A 12,908-nucleotide genomic window follows, 5' to 3' on the forward strand; every position below is an offset into this window, starting at 1 on the left:
CACTGGAAAGCAATGTGCGCACATCGGAGGGTTTTGTAATACCGAAACCCGAGGGCATAGGTAACTCCGGCGAGGTGATGCTGTTCTCAATTTATCGTACGTCTCGTCAAAAAGGTGTGGCCCCGGATTTGCGGTGGCGCCCTTTACCACGAGGGACATCAGTGGCAGCGGCAGCAGCCTGCCCTCTGACTGCAAAGCGCTAAAAGAGTCTGACCCAAATGGGCTGTGAACGGCCGAGGTGTAGCCAGAGATTAACAACGTGTGGCAGCTGGAAACGGGTCGCCTTTGCACACAGTAAATACTCTTGCACCCTTCCATGCAGAACGAGACTCAGACGTTATACGTGTTATTAATAGAACAATTATAGGTGCGGCAAGAATAGCATGTTTATGTCCGAGCGTCGTCACAGCCAGAGAAAACACATTACAGACATTCAACACCGGGATATACCCATTAAAAAGTGAGACTTGTTAAAATGCAGAACGGGAGACTTGTATTTCCACGTGTGACTTTTGTCTGTGCACTTGCTTGTACAAACACAGATTATTGGGAACAAGCATGTGGTGTCCATAGTTTATGTGGATAATAAAGAGCACCACATGGGCTTGGAAATGGTTCGGTTATTGCAAATAGAAAAGTGTTTATTAAACATTTATGAGTGCTGGGGTCCATTTGGAGAAATGTCTCCGCTCACAAAACACACAAAAGTTGTTTGCGGTTTGGAGCATAAACTAAAATACAAAGAGTTGGTTCAACACGGAGTCACGACTTTGTCGTTTCTCATGGAGATGAGACTCGAGTCCAGCGGCGTTAGAGGTTGTTTACCCCAGTATCCTCTCTGTATATAGCTGTTTGGTTTCTTCAGATTGATTACTATGGATGCTTTGGGACTCCTTTTTGGAGGAAGAGTCAAACTGCTCGGTCGCATGCTAATGCAAAACAGAGCGAGATGATTCGGCTCTCCCGCTGACACTGTTTGGACGAGTATGTAAATGTTTAATAGCAGCGTGAGTAAACGCACATGAAGGTTAGGTGTCGGGATTTGAGAGGGCCTTGTTTGGCAGCTGTTGACAACCAATGCCGAGTACTTGCGAGCAACCTCGCAGCACAAAGCGGCATGTAAACACGAAGCTATCGTTGCCTTAAAGAAACACTGATGTCACATGGAGAGGAATCCTCAAAGACCAAACAAATACCTAAGATGCAAAGCTGGCAGTGTAACAAACAGGCAGTCTTTACTTAGCAGTTTGGCAGGAAAAGAAAAGCAAACAGCACACTTTAGGCATTTATGACCAGTGTGCTTTGTTTTCAAATATGGATGCAAAGAAGATGCATAATAGAAGTTCTCTACAGACACAGACGGCCTTGACTAGATGGCAATAGTCCAGGATGTCTGTGTCTTGATTGTAGATTTAATCTTGAAATTACGTTTTTTTGGCCACCTGGGAGCAGTAGAAATCTGGCATATTTTAAACATAGACTGTAAATAAATGACTGATGTCACCTTGTGTTTTCTGGACTGGGCATCTTTAAATCTTATTGCTAACACTGGTTTTTTGAAGCGAGAACTGACCATAGAGCAGAACACAATGAGCAGACTCGAAAAACCAACAAAAATAGAGACACTGATACTTGATAAGTAGCAGATACTAACACTTCATCCATAAAAGCTGGAGCACAGATCATTGGCATGGTCTCTACCTCACTGCAGGCTGTGTTATGTGTGATATATATATTAAAGACGACCCAAAAGGCATCAACAAACAAACATGACCAAGAGGTCCAGTTCAGCAACTCCATCCATCCATCCATCCATTCGCTTCCACTTATCCTTTTCAGGGTCGCGGGGGGCGCTGGAGCCTATCCCAGCTGTCATAGGGCGAGAGGCAGGGTACACCCTGGACAGGTCGCCAGTCTGTCGCAGGGCCAACACACGGGGACAGACAACCATTCGCGCTCACTTTCATTCACACCTAGTGACAATTTGATTATCCAATTAACCTATCCCCACAAGCTGCATGTCTTTGGACGGTGGGAGGAAGCCGGAGTACCCGGAGGGAACCCACGCAAACACAGGGAGAACATGCAAACTCCACACAGAAAGACCCCGGCCTGATGTTGGAATTGAACTCAGGACCTTCTTGCTGTGCGGCAACAGTGCTAACCACCACCACCACCATGCTGCCAGTTCAGCAACTCCAATTAGCTAAAGTGTATTTAGTAGCTGCCTGTGTCAACATGCCTTGACGAATTCCAGATGGATGACTAATAAAACGTGTAAAATGTTTTATAAAATAATCATTAAAAAAGTTATACAGACCACATCTGTCTTTGTACCAGAGAATAAACATGTTTTTCATATTTATAGTCAGGTATTTTTAAAATTGAAAAATATGGGCAATGAGGAAACCCCAACTGGCCATTAAAGGAACTGCACCCTACTTTTTAGAACCTCCACTTGTTTTTTCAGTCTTCGACAATGCTGCTTGATAATAAAAGTTGACGTCTAAACTTTTAGCTTTAACCTTAAACCAAGTCTATGGTTATGAGCACGTACCAGACTGTAAAGCAGGGCTTTTGGACAGCTAATTCATTTCACTTTAAAATCTGAGAGTAGATTTAAATTCAGCTGATATTTCTCTGCTCACTCACCACTGTGACATTGTTCATATGAAAACAACTAGCCACTTACATTAGGCATATACTGAAATCACATGATCCGTAAAGTCAATTCATATTTTTTATACAGTTTTTTTTTTTATAAAACCACATTTATATTTAACACAGTGGTATATAGATACATTTTACATATAGTTTAAAATGATACAAAACTTAAAATTGTAATTAATTTTAATTAAAAGGGGCTTGAGTTTCGTAACAGCTAGCCCTACTAAGCTTTTACTTATTTTATTATCAAATGTATACTGTTACAGTGTATATTCATTCATATTAAACATAAATAAATAGGTCAGCGTATTAGCAAGTCCCAGTAAACCAAAAACTCAACTTTAGGCGCTGTATGATATCAAGGAGAACAAATATTCATAATATGGTCAACTGAGACACAGAAGCCCCACCCACCAGCTAATCAAACAATCTGTTTGGGAGGGGCAGCCAATCACAAGAGAGATGACTTAAAAGGAGGCTAGTCTTACCAAAAATCACTTGTTCAACATTTTAGGCAACGTTGACTAAGGGCCTGCAGTAGGACCACTATAACTAAAAGAACATATATATTTTTTAGATTTCTTAACAGGGAAAACTGCTCTAGTAATCTCTGTCTCTCTTCCATAGCGTGTCTTTTATCCTGTCTTCCTTCTCTCACCCCAACTGGTTATTGCAGATGGCCGTCCCTCCCTGAGCCTGGTTCTGCTGGAGGTTTCTTCCTGTTGAAAGGGAGTTTTTCCTTCCCACTGTGGCCAAAGTGCTTGCTCATAGGAGGTCATTTGATTGTTGGGTTCTTCTCTGTATGTATTATTGTAGGATCTACCTTACAATATAAAGCGCCTTGAGATGACTGTTGTTGTGATTTGACCCTGTATAAATAAAACTGAATTGAATTGAATTAAATAATAGAGCTTAAGAATAAAAAAAAGACAATGATAGTCCTTTAAATTTAGCATACCTGAGATGGCAATGCTACCCTGCAAAATGTACAGGAAGACACCCTCTGCTCTTTGATAAATGAGCGGAACATTTCTTGATGTGGTGACAGGATGGTAGAAATATGGTATGAAATATCAAAGATATCAAATGAGTGAAGTATCTGAGGTTTCTGACAAGGTAGGGGTTTCTTTAACTGGAGAAGGAAACTATCTCATTCAATGCCCCTTTGTATTGAGTCTCTGCACACGAGTTATGGGTGATGTCAGGTGTAACAGTGTCTGAGTTGGTGTTTTTTTTTTCACCTCCTTGGTGAGGTCTCTGTGGTTCTTCAAGTAGCATTTACAGGTTTGGACTTGGGTTAAATTTAAGGTAAAAGTTGTGGTTTTGCATGTAGAGCTGGAAGGAAACTGGTTTGACGTTAGTGTAGTAATATAAGCATGTGTAGCTGCGTTTTCTTGCTTGACAGAGGCAAGACGCTGACATGCAGTTGACCCCTAGCTGGCATGTGGCAGTGGCTTATTTTACGCCCCGTGAACTGACTGAAAGGTGACTGTGTGTATGCGTGTGTGGGGGCAGCGATGAGCACCAGATGGATGCCAAAGCCACCGGGACCATCGAGTGCACAGGTGAACCACAGCAACGAGGTCGATCAGGAACAGCCTCCCTTCGCTGTCGTATGAGACTAAATATCAGTGGTCTGGAGGACAGATGTATTTTATGTTGAGAAATGTTCTTTCCACTCTATTGAGTGTTTACACTGGCAAGACTGTTTGACTGACATTATGGTGGCTGTTTCTCATTGTTATTACTCTGTCGATATTGCCAGAGTTCTTGCTAGATTTTAATAAATGGCTTTTAGGGAGATTTTCAGGATGACCCATTGACCAGATGGAAGGAGGCTAAAGCTTTAATTTGATTTTCAGCTATTAAATCAACTTTTCATGATCTCATTCACACACAGATGATGTAGATAAAGTTTTTCTTCAGCCCCTTAGCGACATAAATTGTGAAAACAAGGGTAAAGGTTCAGCTATTGAATCCACGTGATGATTGAATGATTCCCATTCAGCCGTTTATTTTGTTATTCTTGACATGCGACTATACAAATCCGGAGAAGTTGTGATTCTTTGTAGAGGAATAGTTTTGGGAAGTAGGCTTATCTAATTTCTTACTGAGAGTCAGATGAGAAGATTGGTCCCACTTTTACATCCATTTCATACATTTAATCTATGCTGAAATTTAAGTGTTGTTTAATAAACTTTATGGGTGTTAGTTGACAGATTTTTCTTCTCGACTTGAGGAGCGAAAAACATGGGATTCTCTATCAATTTGCAAATCTACGTAATAATAAAAGTACAGTTATAGAAACTGAAAACAGGAAATAGTTTTCCATTTCGGTCTGCAGGGAGCACTGCCTGCTCCCCACAGTACTTACTGAGGGGCAAAAAAGAAAAATAAGTTGTCAGCAAATAATTCTCAGATTTTACATGTGGTCAGTCACGTATTTCAGATCATACTCTATAAAATTAATAAAATAGAATTTTATTAACCCCTTGGGGAGGTCCCCTCAGGGAAATTATGATTCCAGCTGCGTAACACCAATTCACATTACTGGTGTGAACTGGTGTTGTGCTTGGATCATTCTAAATCTAAGAAAGTGGGATTATCCGTGATATGCTAATTAGCTAACAACCTGTCAATCACCTATCAGCCAGTGTCTAAAGTGCTTGAACTCGAGGCAGCTGGACTCGTTCTGGACTCTTGAAGATGTTTTAAGTCGCTGGAGAAACCTTGATGGGCAGATTTAGGTATATAACCTTTAGGAGACGTGTCATCCTGGTGGTATTTTGACATGCCATCAACTTTCAGAAATTAAGAAGCATTTCGAACAAGTGATAAAACATCTCAAGAACCTAAAAGACAATTTACCTTCAACTCAAACTACTTAGACTACTATGACCTGGATAAATGAAAATCTATACAGACATCTTTGGCCGATAAGAGTGCAGATTATCACAGTTTGTCAGGCAAAGCATGTGGAGAGAGTGGACCCAAACACAGACAAACGGAGGTTAAACTGTAAGTGGGTGTTTATTTAAAAGATACAATAAAAAACATTACAAAGCAACAACAACAGGAGGAACTGAAAACACTAACAAAGCCTAGAGTGGGAACAGCTAAACAAAGGAACAAGTGAAATGTAGAAAACATAGCAAAATCTGACAACTAGGAATGAGGAGCCTGAGACATGAAACTATCAAGGATGATTCACAGACGATCCAACACCAAACAAAGGAAAGCACAAACTATATACACACCAGGTAACGAGGCAGGAATGCACAACAGGAGGGAGATTCGGCTGGGATTAATCGGACATAACGAGACACAGGAAGTAAAGCAGACTACACTGACAAAAGACCAGGACTATCAAATTAAAACAGGAAACACAGGCTGAACTCAAGACATGTAAGCTAACACAATGACCGGGGAGACACAGAGAACATAGAGACCTGAAACGTGGGACAGGAAGGCAAAGAGCAAACACAACACGGAACACAGGGAAGGCACATAACAAAACCGGAAAACTAGAAATCAGGAAATACAAAAGAACTATGGAGCTAGAAATACTGAGACAGAAACTAGCAGTGGTAAATCATGAACTCAAAAACTATTCAATAAATAAAAAAATACAAAATACTGGGTCACCGACCCAGGACCGTGACACAGATTCATAGTCAGATCCTTGTTATTGTCACAACAAGATGGTGATGGTGCTCAGCCTGAAGCTTAGAGTTCATCAACCAGTGGGTGATGTCACAGTGGCTACATCTGTCTTTTGTACTACACTGTCAAGAGAACTAAATTATGAAGAGTTGTCTATAAAAACCTTTGACAGGACATTTCCAAACTTGTCTTCCAGCACTCACACCAGTGAGTTACAGTTTAGTTGCCTCATGGAGACCATGAGTGCTGCAGGAACCTGCAAACAAAGCAAATCTCGAGAAGCCTGAAGACTTGGCTCATGCAGCCGGGGAGCAATTTGAATTATCCAAGGTACAACCAGTCAGGAAACACAAACAACAAGAGCACATATCTTTATTAGCTGACTTTCCTACTGGATCTGTAGAGAAAATAATAATAACGAGCCCTCTTTAAAAGTAGAATAACAGGCAAAAAACGAATAGAAAAATATCCTAATAACAAGAAATAGCGTCTTATGAAAAAAACTGAATCTTATTGTTGTCAGTCACACTATTATTTATGTTTAACTTATTCTTATTCTCTTGTATATTATATTCTTAGTCATTTGCCAATTTTTTTTTCCAATTTGTTGGGGAATGAAATCCATACAGTATTTCTTGCAAAACGTTGAGTGAATTAAATACATAAATATTAAGTTACAGAAGGATAAACTACAGGACTGTATTTTTTAAATAATATGCTTGAGGGTGACAGCCTCGCATGTGGCGCAGATCTTTGCTTGCTTGTTTTGAACATTAAGTTCTGAAAAACATGATGTTTCAATCACGGTTTAGCTTTCCTGTATTTTGCTGGAAGCAAAACGTGAAATAATAAAAATAATAAAGATATTTTATTTTTTGGCCACATTGCAGAGACCTGATTTGTACAGAGTCAGACTTGTTTCCCCGTTTCCAGTCTCTATGTGGTAAACTAACTGTCTGTTGCCCCTGGCATTGTATTTGCAACAAAAAACACGAGAGAGGTATCTGTCATGTTGGTGAAAAAGCAAATAAACACACGTCGAAGCAAATGTCAAACCGTTCCTTTCAGGAATGCAGAGTGTGATTTAGATCTGATGTCATGAGAAAATGACGCCATAGAGGAGAGAAATGGCCTCTGTCACGTTTTTGGACAATTGTTTGGGCCGAATTTCTCCTTCAGCGCAAAACCAGCAAGACTTTGAGTCCTGTTGCTGGCACCGACGTGCTATACAAGGTGTACTGAGGTTGTAAACATTTCCTCTTCAGGTTTTGGCTCCAACAGCTGCAATCTATTTTCCTTCAGACCTGAAATGGCTTTTGTGTGCCAGGGCAGGAGTATTTTTACTTTTCCTTCAAACTCAATCTGTTTCTTCTTTTTCTCCCATTTTAATCACCAATTCTTGTATTTCCTTCATTTGGCACCTTAAAAGACAAGAAGTCATAGACCACAAAGTCAGAGCTTTGTGTCAGACATCATTAGTGAAGGAACGACGTCTTACTTTGGCCATTGTTTGTTTAGCCTTTAAAGCAGCAGTGTGTCATGTTGTCTGTGTCGGGACTCTTTTAATCAGGATGAACCCGAATACCTGATGAAACCTGTTTTAAACTTGATGTCTAAAACTGAGAAGAAAATGTTGGTGCAGTAACTCAGATACACAATCAGCAGTTTTACACATATTTGTTTGGTCCACGTTCTGGTTCATTCCTTCAGATTACGTTTTTTTCAAAACAGTTTTTCAAAACTAAATCAAAAAAAGCATTTTGTACAAAAACAGTAATGATTTAAAGTGTTTCTTTGCAAACTAAATTCACAAAGTGCTTCAGCTGTAAAAACATTCACTGAAAGGTAAAAATTTTCACATTCTGATAAATTATCAATAAACAGATCCAAACATTTTACTGAAACAATCCGAACAGTTACTGTACGTGTTCATCTGCTCGATCTCTTGTGAACTCCACTCAATCATAATTGTAACTTCTACATCATATTTGACACTTTGACAGGCAGCAGTATATCATTTGTGAGTGCCCCAGCCACTGGAGGTCTCTCTTGCACCAGGATTGCAGGACAGTGAAAGCTTATTCGGCCTGCAATGCAACATCTTTCAAATGTGTCTTCAATTAGCGATCTGCAGTCAACACCATCCTCTGACTTGGAATGTCAGCTGAGTTGGAGATAACCTCCTCGGTTTTCTTTTATCTCACCATAAAAACCCCAGCGAAGGACAGCTCAGTCATAGATGTCCTGCACACATTTGTAAAGCAGATCCAGAGTCACAGATAACAAAAAAAGCCACTTCTAAGAGCTTTTCATTTTTCACTTCAGTTTCGATGATATGACTCATGTTGGCACGATTGTGTAATCTTGCATGTGAAGTTTTCCTTTCAGCGTGTGCAGGCAGGCGGGTGCTGCAATACTTGTGCACGGGCTGCTTGGCTGTCATGTAATGAGGGAGTAAGATAAAATGATGAACTCGGTCCACAGGTGAGGATTCTTCAGCAGCAGGGAGTATGGATAAAACACATGCATGTTTTACGGTTCGACCAGCAGTGACTTTGAAGACAGTTACGGATATTAGGTCCTGATATTCAATATCCACACATTTGACAAATTAAATCCACAAATATTACAAGAATTCGGTGTTCACATTACTGTGGGAAAGCCATAGGACACAAAACCATTCACCGAGATCCAGACCAATAAACTATTTTAGGATGAACAAAAAAGCAACTTATTTTAAAACTAAACAAAAAATGTTTTGGTTTTTTTTTTGAGGGGGATATAAAATATAATGGATATTGTTCTTTTTTAATTAAAAAAAAGTTGTAGAAAGTGTGGTAGTAAAAAGTGTGGTATTTTAGTGGCATTCAGCATGAGCAGGAACTTCAATAGTGTGCCCTGCAGCTGTATGGAAATGTATCCCATTAACTGTAATGTCATGTGCTAATGATGTTAGACAGAGGAGGAGAGATACACAGTGAAAAGAGCTGGACATCCCAACTGATACTAAAGATAATCCAAATGGCAAAGTTTACCTCTGAATGGTGAGATAGTTAAATAAAAATGCAAAAGGAAACAACAGCACAAACACTTAGATTAGTTGGTTGAGGCCTAGCAGACATCAGTCAAAGCAGCCAGGCCTCAAAGGCTTCCAGTATCCAAACGGATGAGTGGGTTACAATCAAAAAGCAATATCAATAAAAGCCAAAACCTTTTACTTAGACGAGCCAGTAACATGCTTTTTGATTCAGTTTTAGTGGGTACTTTAATATTGGAGTGACACTTTTGAAGTCTGCCTCAAGTGACCAATAGAGGAACTGCAGTTACGGGTACTTCAGGTAGCTACTTGGTTTTGCAGATCATCATTTTAAAAAGGATTTTCTAGTTTTGTCGAGGATGAAGACAGCCCTGATGAGGAAGACTACTGCATTCCAGATACCTTGGAAGTTGAAACTCTGGTGTGACATTGAGTGCGTTCTGGTAGCAAAGTTGGAAAAGCAAAGATATACAGGATTTGTTTTGCTACTTTGTCACTAACAACAGTGCAATACTTTTTTGTGTGTTTGCCTGGTCAATATTCTACGTATGGATTATTTAGCAATTCTCAAATACAAAACAGTGGCCGAACAGATTAAAAGTTTACGTTTTATTACTGTTTACATTCACTGCCGCCATCTCAGATTGTTAACTAGCGGTTGGTGGGGCTGCTCCGACTTTCCAAGATGAGGGGGTGTTCTGAACTGGAAACTTGAAAATTCCAGTTTCCAGCTTAATCTGGAACGCACTACATGGTAGGGTAAATTGGGTCAGACGTGTGGCGCCAACCAATCAGCTAGCTTCCTGCGTTTTACCCCTACAGGTAAAAATGCAGAAGCAAACAGCAGCTTCAAAAGTGCAAAAAAAATGTGAGGCAGATTTTATCATTTCTGATATCCGCTGATTTTATCATATTAGATATTAGATGAGTAGATATCAGCTGAAACTAGCTGAATTCAGTCTGACACTGTTGTTCAATGTGAAAATGCGAACGGAGCACGTATGCACTCATTTCCTCACAAACACCCATTCCCTTAACTCTAATGTGATATTATTGCAAGGTTTCCCACCTGTCTGCAGCTGTCAGCAGGACCTTCTTGCTACAGATACATCCCCACCTGCTGTGTGTGCACAGTTAACCCACACAGTCACACAGAGCAACAGTCATCTCCTACCCAGCCGGAGATGGACCTTGATGAGCACAAAGGCTGAGTCGCACACCGCTGGAATGCTGACAGCCTTTGTACCAAAATTAGGTATGACAACAAAAAAACTACTCAATTGAACTTTTTGTACAAACAAGCCAAAAAGAAAAAGAGAGAAGACGAAGTTATTCAAGTAGAAAACGACACCTTTGAAGCTCTTTTTCGCTCTGGGGCTTTTTCAGAGTATCGCTCCCAGGCAGCCACATCACCGCCAACAGTATGTTTTGAATAAAGTGCAAGTGTGGCGCGTGGCACGCTCATGTTGTAGCAACGTGAAAAATATGATTGTGGTGAGGTAAATATTAATATGACTGGGAGTGCATAATGTTTTTTTGTGTATTTGTGTAAACAGTAAGCCTGCTCATGTTCTAGTTGTGTAGGAAAGTGAGTGGGGGAGTTGATTTTCTGATTTTGCTTTCATCTGATGAAGCCATTTTTCTTCCACTTTTTACAGTATCACAGTTTCTTCCAGATATTTCTCACATTTACAAAACTGTTACTAGAAAATTTATATTTTCTGCAAAATATGGAAAAATGTGAAGGTTGAACACAACACAGCAAACGTGCAGATGATCATTTAAAAAAGGTCCAACCAAAAACAGATGTGCATTGGTGTAAGTGTGTGTGCATGTACTGTTTTTTTCCACTTGATGTGTGGCTTTGCTTATTATAAGGCTACATCCACCCTACAATAATCTCATTAAAAAGCAAACAATAAAAACAGTGTTAATAACAGTTTATAATAGGTTTAGAGGTAAGGGTTACATGACCTTTCAGCTACACTGGGCATGCCCATGCTGGTGAACACACAAAGTAGAGGGTTGGGCACTTTACTTTGTCAGACCAAAACAGGAAGTGGCTGTGAGGTTCAGAATATCTTCACCTTTAAGTTTTGAAACTGCACATTAAAACAAAACAAAACAAAAAGTACATTTTGGGATAACCTGTGAAGCAAGTAAATGGATTTTCAGGATCGGCAATACATTTCTGGAGTCTTCAGCCACACTGTATTGGTTCTGAATCTGCTGCAAATTTGGGCAAAGGTGCAGGTGTTAACTTAAAACTCCTAAAAATATGACCAGGAAGATCCAGATGTTTAATTTCTAAAGCTAAAGGGATATAACAGACAAAAGTCTGGTGACTTTGACCCAAAATAAGGGTTAAAAAGATCTTTTTGTCCTTGAACTTACACTCCTTTGCAGTTTCAGAGCAATTATGCATTAATTAGCATCTCAATACAGCATGCTGACACAGTCTCACTGCTCATGCTATCAGAGCATAGAACAAAGGCTTTGCTTATTCATTTAATAGATACAGATAAAATAAGCCAAGAAAAAAAAAGTAAAATAATTGTTTCCTACATCTTTACCTCAATAACAAGAAGTGTACTCCATCTAAAATAGTGGTCGACACCTCCTGTGTAAACTGAAAGCTCTGAAAAATTTCCAGCAGCTATGAGTTTTTTTTTTTTTACTGTTGGTCAATTTTGGTTTCATGGCATAGTTGTTAACACTGATTCGAGATCAGGAGGAGACACAAACTCGGTCACAAGCTATTGTAGTCGTAGTGCCAGTCCCAAGCCTGGATAAATATTGGGGCTGTATGAGGAAGGGCATCCGATGTAAAAGCTGTGCCAAATCACACATGCTGATCCATCTGCTGTGGCAACCCCTTGGGAAACAATCAAGCAGCCGAAAGTCCCTATTTTCAAAGTCAACAACAAACCTTCAAGTTCAACAACTGAATTAATTCATCAGTATATGAGGGTTGACTGAATGCTGATAACCTTGGGAATAACAAATAAGACAAAAAATAACCAATATGAATATGAAAATGCCAAACACTCACCCAGCTCCCTAAATAATTAAAAATGACACATTTGCAGGGATATTGTGAATATTTGCACTGCAGCTTAAAGACAGCATGAGTGGTGGCATCATGAAATCATCATTTTATAACATCTTATCAACAAAACTTTTCATAAAGTTAGAAAATAGCTAGCAGTAAATGAAAACGATTCTTTTTTAGCAATCCATCTGCAAGTATTCCTTGTTTTTTTTTTTGTCTGGCTTTTCACCTCAAGTACAGAACTGTTAGAACAAACATTTGGGACCACTCCACCAGTTTTTGTATGTTTGTGATGTCCTGCATGGCTGTTATTGCTCTGAGTCATTTTCTTTTTCTCATTTTGATGGCTTAAACTGCAGCTCGGTTAAAGTGTCTCTGGATGAGAGCGTCAAGGAAAAGCCTCCAATGTAAATGGAAAAAATGTGTGCGAAAGCTCTCAACACATACATGCGTGACCGCGTATGCATTGAATCCTATTTGTGTGTGCAT

Source organism: Neolamprologus multifasciatus, chromosome 2 (genome assembly GCF_963576455.1).
Source record: "Neolamprologus multifasciatus chromosome 2, fNeoMul1.2, whole genome shotgun sequence".
Taxonomy (NCBI): Eukaryota; Metazoa; Chordata; class Actinopteri; order Cichliformes; family Cichlidae; genus Neolamprologus; species Neolamprologus multifasciatus.